Source organism: Belonocnema kinseyi, chromosome 2, assembly GCF_010883055.1.
Source record: "Belonocnema kinseyi isolate 2016_QV_RU_SX_M_011 chromosome 2, B_treatae_v1, whole genome shotgun sequence".
NCBI classification, from domain to species: domain Eukaryota; kingdom Metazoa; phylum Arthropoda; class Insecta; order Hymenoptera; family Cynipidae; genus Belonocnema; species Belonocnema kinseyi.
In genome coordinates this window covers 180,258,890-180,276,374 of record NC_046658.1, presented here as the reverse complement: position 1 = coordinate 180,276,374, position 17,485 = coordinate 180,258,890, and positions in this window count along the sequence as shown.

Sequence of the window (17,485 nt, the reverse complement as noted above, 5' to 3'; positions counted from 1 at the left end):
TTAAAAATGTTCCAAAAACAAAAGGCGAATTCTCAACAAAACAGTTCAAATTTTAACCAAAGATGTGAATTTTCAAATAAAAGGACGAACCTTTAACTGAAGAAGTTAAAATTTCAAATAAAAAAAATTAATTTCAACAACAGAAATTAATTTTTGACTAGAAAGATGAATTTTCAGCAAGAAAAATTTTCTGCCAAAAAAGTTCATTTTCAACTAATATATTTCCAAATAAAACTATGAATCTTTAACTGGCGAAGTTAAATTTTCAGATAAAAAATTAATTTCCAAACCAATTATAAAATTTTTAATAGAAATATAATCTTTAGAAGAAGGCAACTGCAAAAAGAATTAATTACTGACAAGCATTTTATATCACGGTGGCCGCAAAACATTATTTTTAAAATGTTACAAATTTTTCTTTGATCGATAGTTTATTATCTGTGACCATAAATATCAAATTCTAAAGTGATAGTGACAAGTTAAAACCGTTACATTTTCAAACAAAGTGATTAATTTTTGATAAAAAAGATGAATTTTCTACCAAGAGGATTAACTTTGACCAAAAAAGATGGATTTTCAACTAAAAAATATAATTATTCAACCAAAAATTGAATAATTCAATCTTAGTCAAAAAATCAAGGTTTATCCAAAGAGATGAATTTTTATCTAAAATTATAGAATACTCAAATTGAATAATAATATATTTTTACTTTAAAAAACAAAATAATTTTAAGCCAAGAATAAACAAATTTTAAAAAAGTTAAATATTCGCAAAAAGATTCCTTTCCACTCAAAGAAAAAAGAAGTTTATAATTAAATAGCTTATATTCAAGCGATAAAAAGGAATGGTCAATTAAAATTAGGAATCTTCAACCAAAAAAATTAATTTTTAATAAAAGAGATTCAATTTCAAATTTTCTGTTAAAAATCTAATTCATAATAAAAAAAAACAACCAATTTCAAGCAAAACACTGTAATTTCAACTGGAATAGATGAATTTTTAGTTAAGAAAATTGATTTTCAACAAAGTAGTTAGATTTTCAACCAGAGATAAATTTTAAATAAAATGATGAATCTTGAACCAAAATAAATGATTTATAATGAAGGACTTGAACTTTTAACCAAGTAATATTATTTACAAATTTCATTCTTAACAAAAAAATGGACTTTAAACGAAATAGTCAATTTTTTTACTGGAATAGTTGATATGCATATCAAATATGAGCGAAAAAATCTTAAATATTAAAAACATGGCAAAAGGTTTTTCTTATAATAAAAAATAATAAAAATTTTGAATTTATAAGCCTCCAAGGTGAAAAAAAATCAAATGAATTTAAAACAGTTATAAGATATAAACTAACTTCATTCAATTTAGGAACTTTAAAATAAGCGTGGAAAATTTCAAGGGAATTTAAATAATTTGATAAAATGCCTAAGGATTCAAGGTAAGGTTTTTTTAAAAAATATTCTACAAAATTTCAGTCTTTGAAAGCCTTTAATCAATAAAAAATTTCTGGGAATCTTTTAAAATAACCTAAAATATTTCAAATCTTTTGATTTCTTTTGAAAGCCCTTTAAACTTTATGAAGACCTTGAAAACGCCTGAGCATATTTTAAAATACCGCAAGTCTTTTAAATACTTTTGAATATCATTAAATTACTGGAATCAATAAAAAATTCGTTGTAATCTTGAAAATAGATTTAATTATTTTAAGATTCTTCAAATTCTTAAAATTTGTTTTAACTTCTTCAAAATGCCAAGCATTTTGAAAAAAGGCATTGAAATATTTCAAATCCTTTGATTATTCTATCAATTGATTCTCAGGATCAAATCTTAAAAAAAGTTAAACAATCAAGCAAAAAAAGATTCATTTTTAAGCAAAAAGTGTGATTTTCATAAAAAATGACATTTCTACTAAAACAGATTGAATTTTCACTATCAAAATATAAATTTTTAAACCAGAAATAATTATCTAAGAAAAAAATGTAATTTATAATCCAAAAAGAACGAATTTTTTATACAAAACAGATAAATTTAAATTAAAAAATAGTTTTGGATTAGTTGAATTTTCATTCAAAACGATTCCAGTTGACTTTTAACGTTCAAAATATGAATTTTGTAACAAAATAGTTTAATTCTCTACCAAATAGTTGCATTTTTATCCATGAAAGATGAAATTTCTTTTAAAACAGATGTATTTTTAATTAAAAAGAATAAAAAAATCCAAAAAATAGTGGAATTTTCATCCAGAAAGGACTCTAGTTCTCTTTTCAACCCCAAAATATTAAATTTGAACAAAAATTAAATTTTCTACAAAATAGCTTAATTTTCAACACCGCAGCAGAATTTTCAACCAAAAAGAATGACTTTCCAACAGAATTGTTGAATTTTCAAACGAAAGGTTTTATTTTATTTAAGAAAGATGAAACTTATTCTAAATAATGTGAATTTTGGAAAAAAAAACCATGAAAAAACAGTTAAATTTTTATGCAAAGAAAATTCCAGTTTACTTTTGAACAGCAAAAGAAGAATTGTAAACAATAAGTTAATTTTCTATTGAATAGTCGAATTTTTAAACAAAAAGTATGACTTTTTAACAACTTTTTAACATTTTTAATCAAATAGTTGCACTTTTGTCAAATAAAAATGAAAATTCTACTAAAAAGGTGACAAATTGATAAAGAAAAATCTGAAAATTCATCTAACAAATATTTGAATTGCATTTTCAACACAAGAATAAGAATTTTTAACAAAAGTAAATTTTCTAGGAAATAGTAGAATTTTCAACAAAATAGTTACATTTTTCATTTTTCAAGTAGGATGCAACATACCTACTAAAAAAAGTTGACAATTGACTGATCTGTAACAAAATATCAACTTCAAACAAAAGGTTAATGTTCTACGAAAATAGTTGATTTTTTAACCCAAAAAGACGAATTTTTACAAAACATTTAAATTTGCAACGAGAAAAAAATGTCTTTTTAAGAAAATTGCTAACTTTTCAATCAAATAATAAAATTTATAACTGAAAAGATAATCTTCAGGTGAAAGTTCTTGCCAGTTTGCGAAACTTACGTACAAGAGTGAAGGACCCCCTCCTTCCTTCCTTAACAAATAGAGTGAAACTCTTCTGTAGCGGCGATTTTGGGGCTGAAGGTGGGTGGGAACTGACTCATTATAGCCCGCTCCGCTTTTGTTTTTTGACGCCAGATTGCTCGCCTGAGTGACAACCGCAGTCCCCGCGCAGCTCCTGTTATACCTACCTGTGGCGTGGCGTGGCGTCGCGTCAATTCTCGGAAGGGCTATAGAAGGGAGGGCTATTGAAGGGTTTAACTGTAGTAACAAAAGATCTCGACCCACAACCCCCCATTTAGCTGTTGCGTAATTTAAGTACGGAACCTAATAATAAATTGTAAAGAGTAAATTTTATGGGGGTTTATCCCCACTATCGAGTAAGAGGTTTCAGCCTGAGCATTTACCAATACTGCCTTTCGCTCCACTGGGTATTGTTTCAGTTTGAGCATAACGCCCAACGTGGAACTGTGGTTGATTCGGTCGACAATCCCGTAGAACGATTTTCCTATCTGTTTGCAAATGTGTGTGTGTGAATACTTCTTTCTGAGTGTGTGCGTCCACACTTTTGTCTTTCCGTGTGTGCGTATTGCGTACATAGGTGCGTGCGTGCGAGCGAGATGTGCCCGACTATTCAGATATTGTTGTTATTGTTGAGGGAACAATCGGCCGTCAATAGGCTGCTCCGGCACAATGTATCTATTCAGGTGCGGCCAGAGGTGCTCAATCGATCGGCAAAAGTCGCGAGACTTTTCAAAACTTCGCGCGCCCAGCGAAAACTACTATTGCTCGATGACAAAGGCCTTTTCAAACCCTCTAATTCACTGGGTACGTCGAGTTGATATTAATGCACTCCGCTTTCAGAACCCAACTCTCAATCAACAATATACAACAATAGTTCTATTTTTTGCAATTTATAAGAATATCTGATGAAAGCAGTAATAAGTTAATGTTAAAGAAATTTTAATGAGATTAAAACCAAATTTAAAATCGTATTCAACGTCCAATATTCAAATTAATGTGCAGAATTCCTGAAAATAAAATCAAGAATCCAACGACCAAAGGACAACCACCATAAAATGTTCCTATTTTTCTTTCCTCTTTTTTTTATTTTCGTCCAAAAAAAAAATTTTTTTCTTTCCTTTTTTAGGAAAAATAGTTTTTTTTTTTAAATTTGAATAGGAATATTTTATGGTCGTTGCCCAAATTTAGTTGTTGAATTCTTGCTTTTACTTTCAGGATTTCTGCACATTAATAAGTTAATGAGAAAAAACTACAAATGTAACAATGACAACTCGTCAAATTCGAAAACCAGGGTGTCTACTCAAACAAAAGAAAAATTCCATCATATTTTTCAGTTTTCTTGGACAAAAAAAACATTCTTCCTAGTGGACTCAAACCATATTTTAATGAAAAAAAATTCTCTTAAGACTATCCTTCTTAGTATTATAAAAAAATTTAATAAACAAATGCATTATTCAGGCATTTTTTCGGCAGGAAAATTTATTTTTTCGACGTCAATTTTTGAAATTAGGAAGCTCATGATAATTTCAGAACATTCATAATTTTTTGACGAATTTTTTTATTATAGCAAACAAATCTAATAAAAAAATGCATTATTCGAGCACTTATCGACGGAAAAATTCGTTTTTGTAATGCCAGCCCTTTTAATTGGGAACTTCATGATAATTTTAGCAACATCCATTACTATTTCACAAATTTTTTTTTTTAACAAATGAATTATTCGGGCATCTGTTGACAAAAAATTCGTTTTATTTTCTACATCAGTGCTTTTAATTGCGAACTTCATGTTAATTTCAACAAAATTCATAATTAGTTCATAAGTTTTATGATTTTTTAAAGAAAGCTATTAAAGAAATGCATTATTTGGGCATTTGTCGACGGAACAACTCGTTTTTTTTTCAATGTCAGTCATTTTGATTGGGAACTTTACGATAATTTCAATAACGTTCATAATTATTTAATTATTTTATGTTTTTGTTAAGGTAATTTAATTAAAAATGCATTATTTTGGCATTTGTCGATGTGAAAAATCAATTTTTTTTTTAAGTCAACAATCACTAACTGATATCATTTTCTACGAATAAACAGGACTGACATTCAAAAAATGTGTTTTTCCATCAACAAATTCCCAAATAATGCATTTGCTTATTAATTTTGTTTAAAAAATTACAAAATTCATAAACTAAGTATGAATGTTGCTGAAATTAACATCAAGTTCGTAATTAAAAGGATTGACGTCGAAAAAAACGAATTTTTCGTCAAAAGATGTCCGAATAATGCATTTGTTTATTAAATTTGTTTGAAAAATAAATTGTTCAAATAGTGACGCATATTGCTAAAATTATCATGAAGTTCCCAATGAAAAGGACAGGCATTAAAAAAATCATTTTTCCGTCGATAAGTGCTGGAATAATGCATTTGTTTATTAAATTTGTTTGATAAAATCCTCAAATTCATCAACAAATTATAAATTGTTTAAACTTATCATGAGGTTTCTAATTTTAAAAAATTGACATAGAAAAAAACGAATTTTTCTGACGACATATGCCTGAAGAATGCATTTGTTTATTAAATTTGTTTATAATATTAACAACAATAGTCTTAAGAGAAATTTTTTTCATGAAAATATTGTTTTCATTCAAATTTCTTGCAATATAACTTAAAAAAAAAACGTTAAATTATTGAAATTGATAGAAAACACATTTTCAACAAATAATTTGTTTATAAATTTTGTTTTGTTTATTGTGTCATTATGGAATATATTTATATAATATAAATCTATGAAACGTCGTCAATTACAACAATTTTCCTATTTTTGACGGCCACCCGGAACGCGAAATAGAAAAAATTGTCATTTTTTCGTTTCTTTATTTATTTATAAAAAAATTGAAAAACTAAATTAAAAATCAGGCTCGACAACTTTCTTTGAAATTTTATCAGCTTTAAAAAAAACACGCAAATCGGTTCACAGGTTCAGCCAGAATCATATTTTGAAACAAAAAATTTACTTTTTCCCCACTGTGCGCGCATCCCGCGCAGCTCCAGTTACACCTACCTGAGGCGGGGCTTCAATTCTCGGAAGGGCTATAGAAGAGAGGGCTATTGAAGAGTTTCACTGTAATTATCCCGGATCTCAGAAAATAACATGTTGAATCAAAAAAGACAAATATATAGTTGCATGATTCCTTCAGTACTTCAGAATATTTTTTTTATCTATTATTTTATACCAAGTTATATATTCAGCAATGCAAAATTCAATTAAATCGATAACCAAATGGACAAGCACAACTTACAAAAATGCAGATTTGCATCGATATCGTCGTGCCAAAATTCAGATCTTCGACACTGAAATCGTTAAAACAATTTTTCAATGAAATTTTTGTTCGAAAAAATAACTTTATTTACTCATTTTCGAAATTAAAAACATTAAAGAACATTTGAACAAATTCATGCAGATAACTATGTTATTAACATTTTTTTTTTAACTTCTTAACTTTTTTTGAAACAAACATAATTTTTTACATTATATAATACCGATATTATAATTTCAATTTTAAATATCACAGATGACTTTTTTCCAGAGCCTTTATTCTTGGGAAAACTGTCTTAAGTAACTTGCTTCGTAAAATTGTTGGCTTCTAGGACTGAAAGTTTATTTGGCAGCCTTAAATTTTTGTATTTGTAGAAACTGAAAACTGAAAAAATTTATTTTTTATATCTAAAAAGGCCTAGCGGACCCTCTTCAAATTAAAAAAATCAAATTTATTACTGTATTTTTTCACCAAAATGAAGAAATTTGGGGCAGATGGAGTATTTGGTTGTTTTGCAAAATTTTTTGGGTCAATCGAATACTTTTTTGCGTAAAAAAAATTTGTCAGATTCAACACAATTTTCATGCATATCCAAGAAAAAGTTCTTTTGGGTCAAAACAATTTTTTCCTGAGTTTGCCTACTCTTAAGAATTTAAGTCGAAATATATTGCATTTTCAACAAAAGAGTTGAGTTATACTATTTTTTTAATAGTTAAAATTTTAACTAAATAGCTGAATTTACAAAAAATGATTTAATTTTTTAAAACGCAGTTGCATTTTCAATAAGAAAGTTCATATTTAACCAAGAAAGGTATTTTATTAATCTGCATTAAGCAAAGTCAATAATATATTTAAAAACATTCTACTATTCTAGATTTATTTATTTATCACAGTTTTATTGCTGAATAACATAATAACATAATAATAACATAATATTTATTTAAAAAACAGATTCATAAACTAAAATGCATGCATTTTCAACCGGACAATTAATCAAATAGTTGAATTTACAAATTGAAAGATAAATTTTCAACAAAAAAAGAATAGTCAAATTTTCAATTGAAAAAATTAATTTTCAATAAAAAAAACAAAGATAAACCTGAAAATGAGGAAAAATTCAGGGCTTTTTATTGTTCCAGGAAAGTCGAAGAATAGTTGGGGACTTTGAAAAGAATCTTGCAAAAGTTAGAAAATTTCTGTAAAAGTCACTTTAAATAATAAAGAATAATTAATTTCTGTACTATTTTTATACAAGTAACTCGATGTTGACTATTAATCAGTGAATTTGTTCTTTACCATATAATCAAACGAATTGTAAAAGTTGATTTGCGATAGATCTGAGCAAATCAACACGATCCATGGATATTAATTTTCCTCACGATTTGCTCTTTAAAAATCCAAAAAAATGGAAAATCCTTTGAAATTAACAAAATACTTTTTTAAATATTCAATATTTGCAGATTAATATTTTTGTTAAAAACATTAAATAGTGATAGAAATTGTTTTAAACTATTGAATTATTACTAAAAATATATAAAGTTGGACAACTTTACACGTTTTAAGATATAATATATAAAAATATAATTAACAGTTTAATGCGACGATTTCAAAATGTGAGCAATCAAAAATGAACAATTGTATTATTAAAGCATTGATAAAGATCGAGGTTTATATAATAAACTATTATTTCCACCACAATTGCAAGTATTTACGTTTTGACGTGTATTAGAAAAAAAACACCAATTTTTGATAAGTTTCTATAGGCTTTTTATTTCATTAAGATTATCTAGATTTTTTCGGAATCTAAGAAAGTGGCAATGATCTCTTTACAATTTGACTGGTTTCAAAAATGATTTTGTCTGAATAAAAATTATAGAATGACGTTCTCATATTAGCAGAAACTTTCTTGAAATATTATTTTCAAAAACTGAGTGAGAAGATCAAATCGAATTTGATAGCAAGCCCCACTCTTTTTATTTGATCTAATATTGAACGAAAATTCGTGCTTCTATAAAGATTATCCTTGGTAAATTTTATGCGAGACAAATAATTTTTCTAACAACGAGAATTTTGTTTAAATTGAGTTTATTAATTCTTCTCACGAACGTAGCAAGATATTAGGCCGATATTAAACTGATATGTTTTCTTATTAATATTATTGTTTTTTGTAAATTTTCAACATTTTGTTAAGTTTCCACCACATCTAGAACGAGCAAAATAAACCTCATCAAAATTAGGAAATGATACTTAAATATTTTTTATAAGATAAAAAATTATAAAGATTTAAAAAGAAGCGTTTTGTTTTTTAAAGAAAAAAAATACATTTTCTCTATCAAAGCGGTCATATACGTATCCTGTTATTTCCTTTTGTTAACAGGATATTTCATGAACAACTGTTTGTTAGACTTGAAGTTACATTGCTTGCCTGATTGTGAAAAGAATCGTTCAATGACAGTTTGGTATAAAAAATATTTTATTGCCTAATTCCCTTTAAAAAACAACATATTTACTGTGAATAAATAAATAATACTGCAAATAAAAAAACGATAAGAAAATCGAAGAAAATCGTCTTCAACAATATCTCTACCTGACTACCAAATGGTATGGTTAATAAAATTGATATTAATACACATCAATGAAATGATAAAAAACATATTTTCTTTTAAAAACAATAATTAGGATCTAAAAGCTCAGATTTTTCGAGATTCATGTTTCACGATTCTCCAACTCATCATATTATCAATTACGTGACCAGCCTGTAAATAAAGGAGAATAATGAACACCTGCTACTCGGAAGGGTCAAAACCTTTTCTACTGAGTATCACTGGCTAAGTATGGTAGAGATCCATGCCTTTCCCGATGATTATGTATGCGGGAATCATCGTCGAGTAAAGCGCAATGCACATTGGAAAGGCCAAAAATTGTCGAAATCAGTCGAGTTCAACATCAGCATTGTACGTGGGCTTTGTCTCTAGCTCATTGTTGTCCATACTCATCGTCGGAGCAAAATCCACATGTAGATGCGTTCGACACGAGCAGAGGACACACGTCATGATTCACGTGTGGCTCTTTATGTCACGAGATCTAGAAAATCGAACTATTGTGGTACCCAATAGACCTGATCATCATGATAGCGATTGCGAATCATTAATGCAAAACCTACACAAAGACGAAGCTTCATATCAATCCATACAAGGAAGCTAACTAGAATAGAAGCAAACTTATTAGAAATTAATCAAATTGTTCATTAGATTTGTTTATACTTATATTATGGCCACAAAAACACATCCGAAAAAGCTTAGGATTAAGATCTAATGAATACCATCATAAATCAAACCATCAATGCAAAACCTATAAACAATCACGAAAACTTGATATTAGAACACAAGAAAAATGATTAACAAGTCATCAGATTACATCATTAAATATTTTTACTTGTATTATGTCCATAATAACCTCTCTTGAATCTTTTCTAAATCTGCTCATCTCAGCAAGAACAGAATCATCCGTTGGAATCATCAGATCAAGATTCAATGCATACTATTGTCATTCAAGCTATCGTAAAAGCAAAACCTACATGAACATGAAAACTTTACATCAATAAATATAAATAAGCTAACTAGAAGAAAAACAAACTTATTAATAAATCATCAGATTGTATCATTAGATTTGTTTTATGTCCATGAGAATACAATCATCCGTAAAATCTTTAGGTGAGGATCTAATTAATAGCATCATAAATCAAACCATCAATACAAAACCTACAGAATCACAAAAACTTCATATGAACCTACATGAATAAGCTAACTAAAACATAAACAAAATGATTAGGAACTCATCCAATTATACAATTAGATTTGTTTTTACTTGCATTATGTCCATAAGAACTTCAGATATATCCCTTCGAAATTTTCTGATCTTAGCCAGAACACAATCATTCATTACAATCATCAGAACAAGATATAATGAATAAATAACATCGTCAGCAAACTATTGATAGTTTACCTCACGTTATATCGTAAATACCGAACCTACATGAACATGAAAATTTTATATTAATCAACATGAAAAAGCTAACTAGAAAAGAAGTAAACTTATTAAGAAGCCATTATATTGGATAATTATATTTGTTTATACTTATATTATGTCTATAAGAACACAATTATCCGCTGGAATCATCAGATCAAGATCCAATAATTAAGACCAAAAGTCCAACTATCGTAAAAGCAAAACCTACATGAACATGAAAACTTTACATCAATAAATATAAATAAGCTAACTAGAAGAAAAACAAACTTATTAATAAATCATCAGATTGTATCATTAGATTTGTTTTATGTCCATGAGAATACAATCATCCGTAAAATCTTTAGGTGAGGATCTAATTATTAGCATCTTAAAGCAAACCATTAATACAAAACCTACAGAATCACAAAAACTTCATATGAACCTACATAAAGAAGCTAACTAAAACGTAAACAACATGATTAAGAATTCATCAGATTATACCATTGGGATTGTTTTTACTTGCATTATGTCCATAAGAACTTCACATAAATCCCTTCTAAATCTTCTGAACTTAGACAGAACACAACGATCCATTACAAGCATCAGATCAAGATCTAATGAATAAATAAAAAAATAATAAAAACTATTGATAATTTAACTTACGATACATCCTAAATGTAGCACCTACATTAACATGAAAAATTTATATTAACCAACATGAAAAAGCTAACTAGGACAGAAGCAAACTTATTAAGAACTCATCAGATTGGATAATTCAATTTGTTTATGCTTTATTATGTCCATAAAAATACAATTATCCGCAAAAGCTTCAGATTAAGATCTAATGTAAGGTTTCACGAGAATGAAAAACATTTTTTCAAGTTCCTAGGAAAAATTACAATAATTTCTCATTTTGAAAAATTAGCTTTAAGAGATTATTCCAAAAGATTTCTAAATATTAAAAAAATTGTAGAAGAAAAATCTGAAAGATTTTAAGGCTATTTTAAAAAATTTTCAAAATAAATAAAAAAATGCAAGAAAATTTTTAATAATTTTTAATTTGGAATAATTAACTTCAGGAAAAAATTAAAAATGTGTTTTAAAAATATGCAACGATTTACTAAAATTTCGAAAAAGAAACGACTGAAGAGATTCAAAATAGATTTTAAGCTCTAAAAGTTTTTTAGGAATGTAGATTTTCTAAGATTTCAAAACTATACTATAAGGCTTCTAAATGATTTCAAAAGTTTTCAGGTGAATAAACAAATTTTTTTAACCTTTTTGGGAAAATTTAGAAGATTATAAGGTAATTATTTAAAATATTGAAAGATGTTTGAAACTGTTCAAAAAAATTCGAGTCAGTTAAAAATATTTTTAGGAATTTAATAGGTTTCAAGTAGATTATAATAATTTGAAAACTGGAAAACATTTTCGAAAATATATCAAATATTTCTTCTCAAGTTCTAAAAGTCTTTAACATCTTTCAAAAGATTCGCATTCTTCAAAAAATTATGTAGAATCCTATAAAGTAAAAAAATTTCTTTAGGATCCTCTACAATCTTTTCTAACACGTCTGAAATATTCAAAAATCTTTTTTGAATTTTCGCAAAAATATTATGAAAATTATAACTATATATAATTAAAAGGAAACTGATAATATTTATAATCTTATTCTCAATTCTCAGAATTTAAATTCAACATAAATTTACTATGTAACTTTGAAAATAATTTTAGATTAATTTGAGTATTGCCAAAGATAAAAAATATTCTTTAATGGTCTGTCTTTAGCAGCGAATATACAAATGTTGAAATATTTTAGCTGCATTACAAAGTCTATTTAAGTCTCTGTTTTGTAAATTTAGAAAAAATCTGTGAAAACTTGCCTTACAGTCTTCCAGATATTTTTTCATTAATTTTCAGAATAATTTGATATGATTTAAAAAAACCTTCCAATTAATTTTACACCAAAATAACATGACAAATTTTCCAGAAATCTTTAGAAAATTGGTTTATTCTCTTAAAGATTTCAAAATGCTTGAAATACCTTTAAATGAATTTTTCGGATTCTTCAGAAATCTAAATATTCTTAAAATTCTTTAAAACATTAAATATTTTCTAAAAACGATGTTTAAAAGAATATAAAAAAATCACTTCAAATTTATTTTCAATTTTTTTGAAATACTTCCAAGTTTTAAATTGTTTTTTAAAATAATTTTCGAAATTTTACGAAATCATTTGAAATATTTTTAAATCCTTCTCAATTTTTTCTTTAAATAATTTTTCAAAATAAAAAGTCTTTTGAATTTTCCCAGGAATCTTAGGAAAATTTTTGTATGCACTTGAAAACTTTAAAAAATCGATAAAAAAACTTCGTTTCCAATATTTATAAATCTCAGTATTGTCCGTATATTCAGAATTTTTTAAAAGATAAATGTTATATAATATAGCTATAATATTTTAGCTCGTATCTAAAATGTCAATTATAAATGTGAAAATATATAAAAGTACAGTTTCCTGTGGAGAAATAGATTGAAGTGACAAAAGTGTAGAATTTTCTACCAAATGAATATAATTTTCAACCGAATACATTAATTTTCTACCAAATTATTGAATTCTCAAGCCAAAAACCAGAATTTCTACACAACAGTTATATTTTAAACTCTAAAATATGAATTTTCAACAAAAAAGTTAATTTACAACCCAACTCTGGATTTTTTAAGTAAAATGATGCATTTTTTTACAAAGTAGTACAGCTTTCAACCGAGTAGTGAAATTTTAATTCAAATAGGTGAATTCTTATCAAGAAATATAATAGTTGATATTTCGACCAAAAAAGATTTACATGAGAAGTTAAAAGCAGTTAAATTAGTTTTTAAAAAATACGATAAAATTTATAATTAAAAAGATCAATTTTCTAATTAAAAAGACGAGTTTACTTCCAAACTGTTATATTTTTAATAATTTTTATTGAATATTTAAATTCATGATTAACTATTATTAAATTAATTACCTAAACAGTTGGCAAAATTTGAGGTTTTAATTGGAAGTTGCGATAAACTACTTTGAAGAACTTTTTCAGTATAAATAATCAATTCAGCGGCAACCGTGGAGCTTATAAACAATATTTTTAATATTTATTAATTTAATTTAATAACATCTTAAGTAATTTTTAAAGAAAAACGATAACATTTTGATATGAATTTTAATACAAAAAAAGAGAAAAATAAATTTCTTATGAGTTATAATAATCTATTCCTGTTTTTTAATGTATTCTATAATTGTAAGTAAATTGTTAAAAATAAAATTTTTTGACGAAAATTCTTTCCATATTTAGTTAGAAATAAATTTTTTTAATTTACCATTAGACTTTTCGATTTTTAGTTAAAAATCGATCTTTTTTAATTGAAAGTTCAACTTTTTTGATTGAAAAATCAATTCTTTCTATTAAGGGCTGATAATTATATTTAAAAATGTAACTATTTGCCTCTAAATGAATTTTTATTTAAAAAATATTACAATTTTGTAGAAATTTAATCTTCTTGTTTGAGAATTGATCCTTTTCAGACAAAAATGCACTTTTTTGTTCATATATCAACTGTTTCATTTTTTGTTGAGATTTTATTCATTTTTTCGTCATAATTATGCTTAAAAATGTAATTATTTGCCTCTAGATGAACTTTTATGTCAAAAATTATACTCCTTTCTAGAAAACTCATCTTTTTGGCTTGAAAATTTGGAAGAAAATTAAACTTTTTGTTTGAAAACTCATGCGTTTGGGTTGAAAATCTTTTTTTAAAATGATTTGTCTTTTTGTCTTTAAAATAAAACAATTTTGTCGAAAATTCACCTTTTTCGTAGAAAATATAACAAATTCTATTACAAATTAATTGTTTTGTTCGAAGTCATTTTTCTTTATCTGAGTTTTTATCTGAAAATTTATCAATCCCATTTTGTATGAAACTACACCCTGTATAATGTATAAGTTAAAAATTCAACTATTTGGTGGAAAATTCATGTGTTTTATTGAAAAGCTGTCTTTTTGGGTAGAAAATTAATCTTATTTGTTGAAAATTCAACTGATTGGTAGAAAATTGATATATTTTCTTTAAAAATGATTTTTTGTGCATAAAATAATTTTTGTTTGTTAAAAGTTCAACTTTTTTGGCGGAAGATTACATTTTTGGTTAAAAATTGAAAAGTCATCTTTCTTAGATGAGAATTAACTTTTTTCTTAGAAATTTTGAACTCTCTTCGAAAAAATTCGTCTTCTTGGCATACAAATTTTACTATTTGGTGAAATCTTTAACTTTTTTTGGTAAACTCGTCTAATTTACTAGAAATTTCATCTATTTGGTTTCTAATACAACTGTTTTTTTGAAAATTATCATTATAATTTTTTTAATTCGTCTTTTTGTGGTGAACAATCAACTATTTTGATTAAAAGGCAATATATTTTGGCTTGAATTTAAAAATGTCAAAAAAAGCACAAAATTTGTAACGTCGTTTGTGGATGGCACATAATTGGAAAATTTCTCCGTATCAGAAAAAAGTAGCTTGGCGTTGTCAGGCGCCGCCAAGTCTCGACCGCATTACTGCCAGTAATAGACGGCTTACCCTAATAAAATCGCGATTCAGTGGAGACTAATAATTCTCAACTAAACTTGTCATCATGTGGCTTTAAAAAAAGACAGAAGTCTAGGTTGACATTCCATAGTCAATTAAGCCAACTGTCAAGGTTAAAACTGTAAGTCTCGGGAAAACTTAACACCCAACACCCAGCACTCAACTAAGACTTTTCCAAGCATATCTACATCAAGCAAACCTAATTCCAGGTTCAAGGCCACACCAAAGATATCCTTGTCTTCAGGCACAATCTAATGAGAAGATTTGAGTGAAGATATTTGGCAAAGAGAAAAGATGAGAAGAAAGGAGAGAAGAGTCTGTAGAACCTAGAAGCAAGAAGAGAAGGTGGTAGTGATGGTAGTGGGAGAGGGCATAGAGCAGCTGAATAGAAAGCGACACAATGGACCTGGGTGGCTGTGGAGGCGTGTTATCAAATGGGTTCCTCATTCACATACTGCGGCTTGAGCTACCTGTGTCTGTCTGTACCGGTGTCTGTCTGTTATACTTATTCATACCACCCATTGTGTCTCCAGTGTTGAGTCGAGTTCAGTTCAGTTGAGAACGCGATGGAACGTGCCACAATGCACGAATATGGGCTGTGCTTCTCCCTCTGCCTCTTCCATCTCCTCATCCCATCTCTTCTCCTCAAACTACCCCCTTGCCATTTACCACCCACTGCTATGGATTCGCGGGCGTAGGCGAGTAAAAAGAAAATTGTGTTGGGAAATTGTATCCCCGCTGATAATTCCTCTGCTCCTGTGATAGTGGGTCTGACTTCTTCCCACCTGCACCAATACCAGATAGATAATTCTCAACTTCTTTCGGAACTATTGGTGTTTTAAGACCTAGAAGTGTTAGTGAAAAGACTTGTTTTGAATACCAGAAATAGAGTTGACGATCTGTTCATGACGAATCAATTAAATAATATCACAGATGTATGATCGATTAAAGATTTTCATTCCTACAATCTCTAGTAATTCACCTTTTTAGGGACTTTGGTAAATATCCACTGAATATGTCAACCACAAACTTTATTGTACACCTGTCTTCTATTAAACTGAGATGAACTAAAATTCTGATATAGATATACGGGCAGCTGACGGGCGATTTTCATTTGATCGCGGTCTACCTGCTCGTCTTACCCTCTCCACTCGACTTCCCCTCACGTCGCTGACTGAGCGCGAACGCTGTGTCGAGCCTTGCCAGCGGGGGGTACCGTTGCACATTGAGTACGGAATGTTCGAAACCACCTACAGGTTGCAAATCTTAAGGGCATGTGATACTTAAAAAAATTGTCGATTTTACCAGTTTTAGGTTCCCCCGGCTTTTTTTTCTAGCAGAATAAATATTTTGTCTTCAAAGTTTTGGAAATGATAGCGAACATGCTAACGGACGTCCCCACACACTTTTTTGTGCGTTAATTCAAAAAGTTTTAATTTAGCAAAATGTGATTAATTTGCATAGCGCTTAGGAAATAGTATCGTTTTTTTCAGTGTCAGATTCGCCCGGCTTTTTCCCTAGGACAAGAAATATTTTGCCTTTAAAATCTGGGGAATGATAGCGAACATGCTAACGGACGTCCCCACATACTTTTTTGTGTTTTTTCACAACAAAAATTTTGATATTGCTAACAACGTGGGCGTATATTTCAAAGTTATGTGTGTTACAATTCACCCGAGCGTTGCTTCCAAACTACACAATATTTTTGAACGAAAACTTTGGACTTACAAATAAACATAGTAACTAATCTCCAGGAACTAACCTTGTTTGTAGGCAATCAAAAAAGTTTATTTCACAAATAATTTCCAGATTATCGGAAAGGCAGAGATGAAAAATGACGTAACCTCAAAATAATGCATATGCATAAAATTTTTATTTAGCACAATAAATTTTGTTTATATTATATCCCTCAAAAAAGAGTCCGGGAACGTCCGTTATGATATTTTATAGCATCTCCGAATTCAGTTTTAAAAAATTTTTATTTTCGTGGAAAAAAGCTGGGGAAACTGTCAGTATCACATGCCTTTAACCAAATCAAACCAAATTTAGCGAGAAATTGTTGTAAATGAATTTCAAAGAGACTCGCGAAGCTAAATTGTTCAAAATAATTTATTTGAACAAATATTTGCAACACATTTTTTTGTAATACAAATCGCAAACTTAAAATTAGCGCACGAAATACCCTTTAGTTAACATATTATGTATTTTTATTATTATTCATTTTCTTATGGAATTAAAAAAGCTTATTAAGATTTAATATAGATTATGCGAAATTAATTATTTATTCATATCGTTGTAACAAATTGTATTTTAAATATAAAAATATCCTAATTTTGCAATCAGCAATTTTAAAAATACTGTATTCAGAATCGACATTTTTAGTTTATTCTAACGATATGACACTGGCAATCAAAATACGAAAATTAGCATAAGTTACCGCAGATTT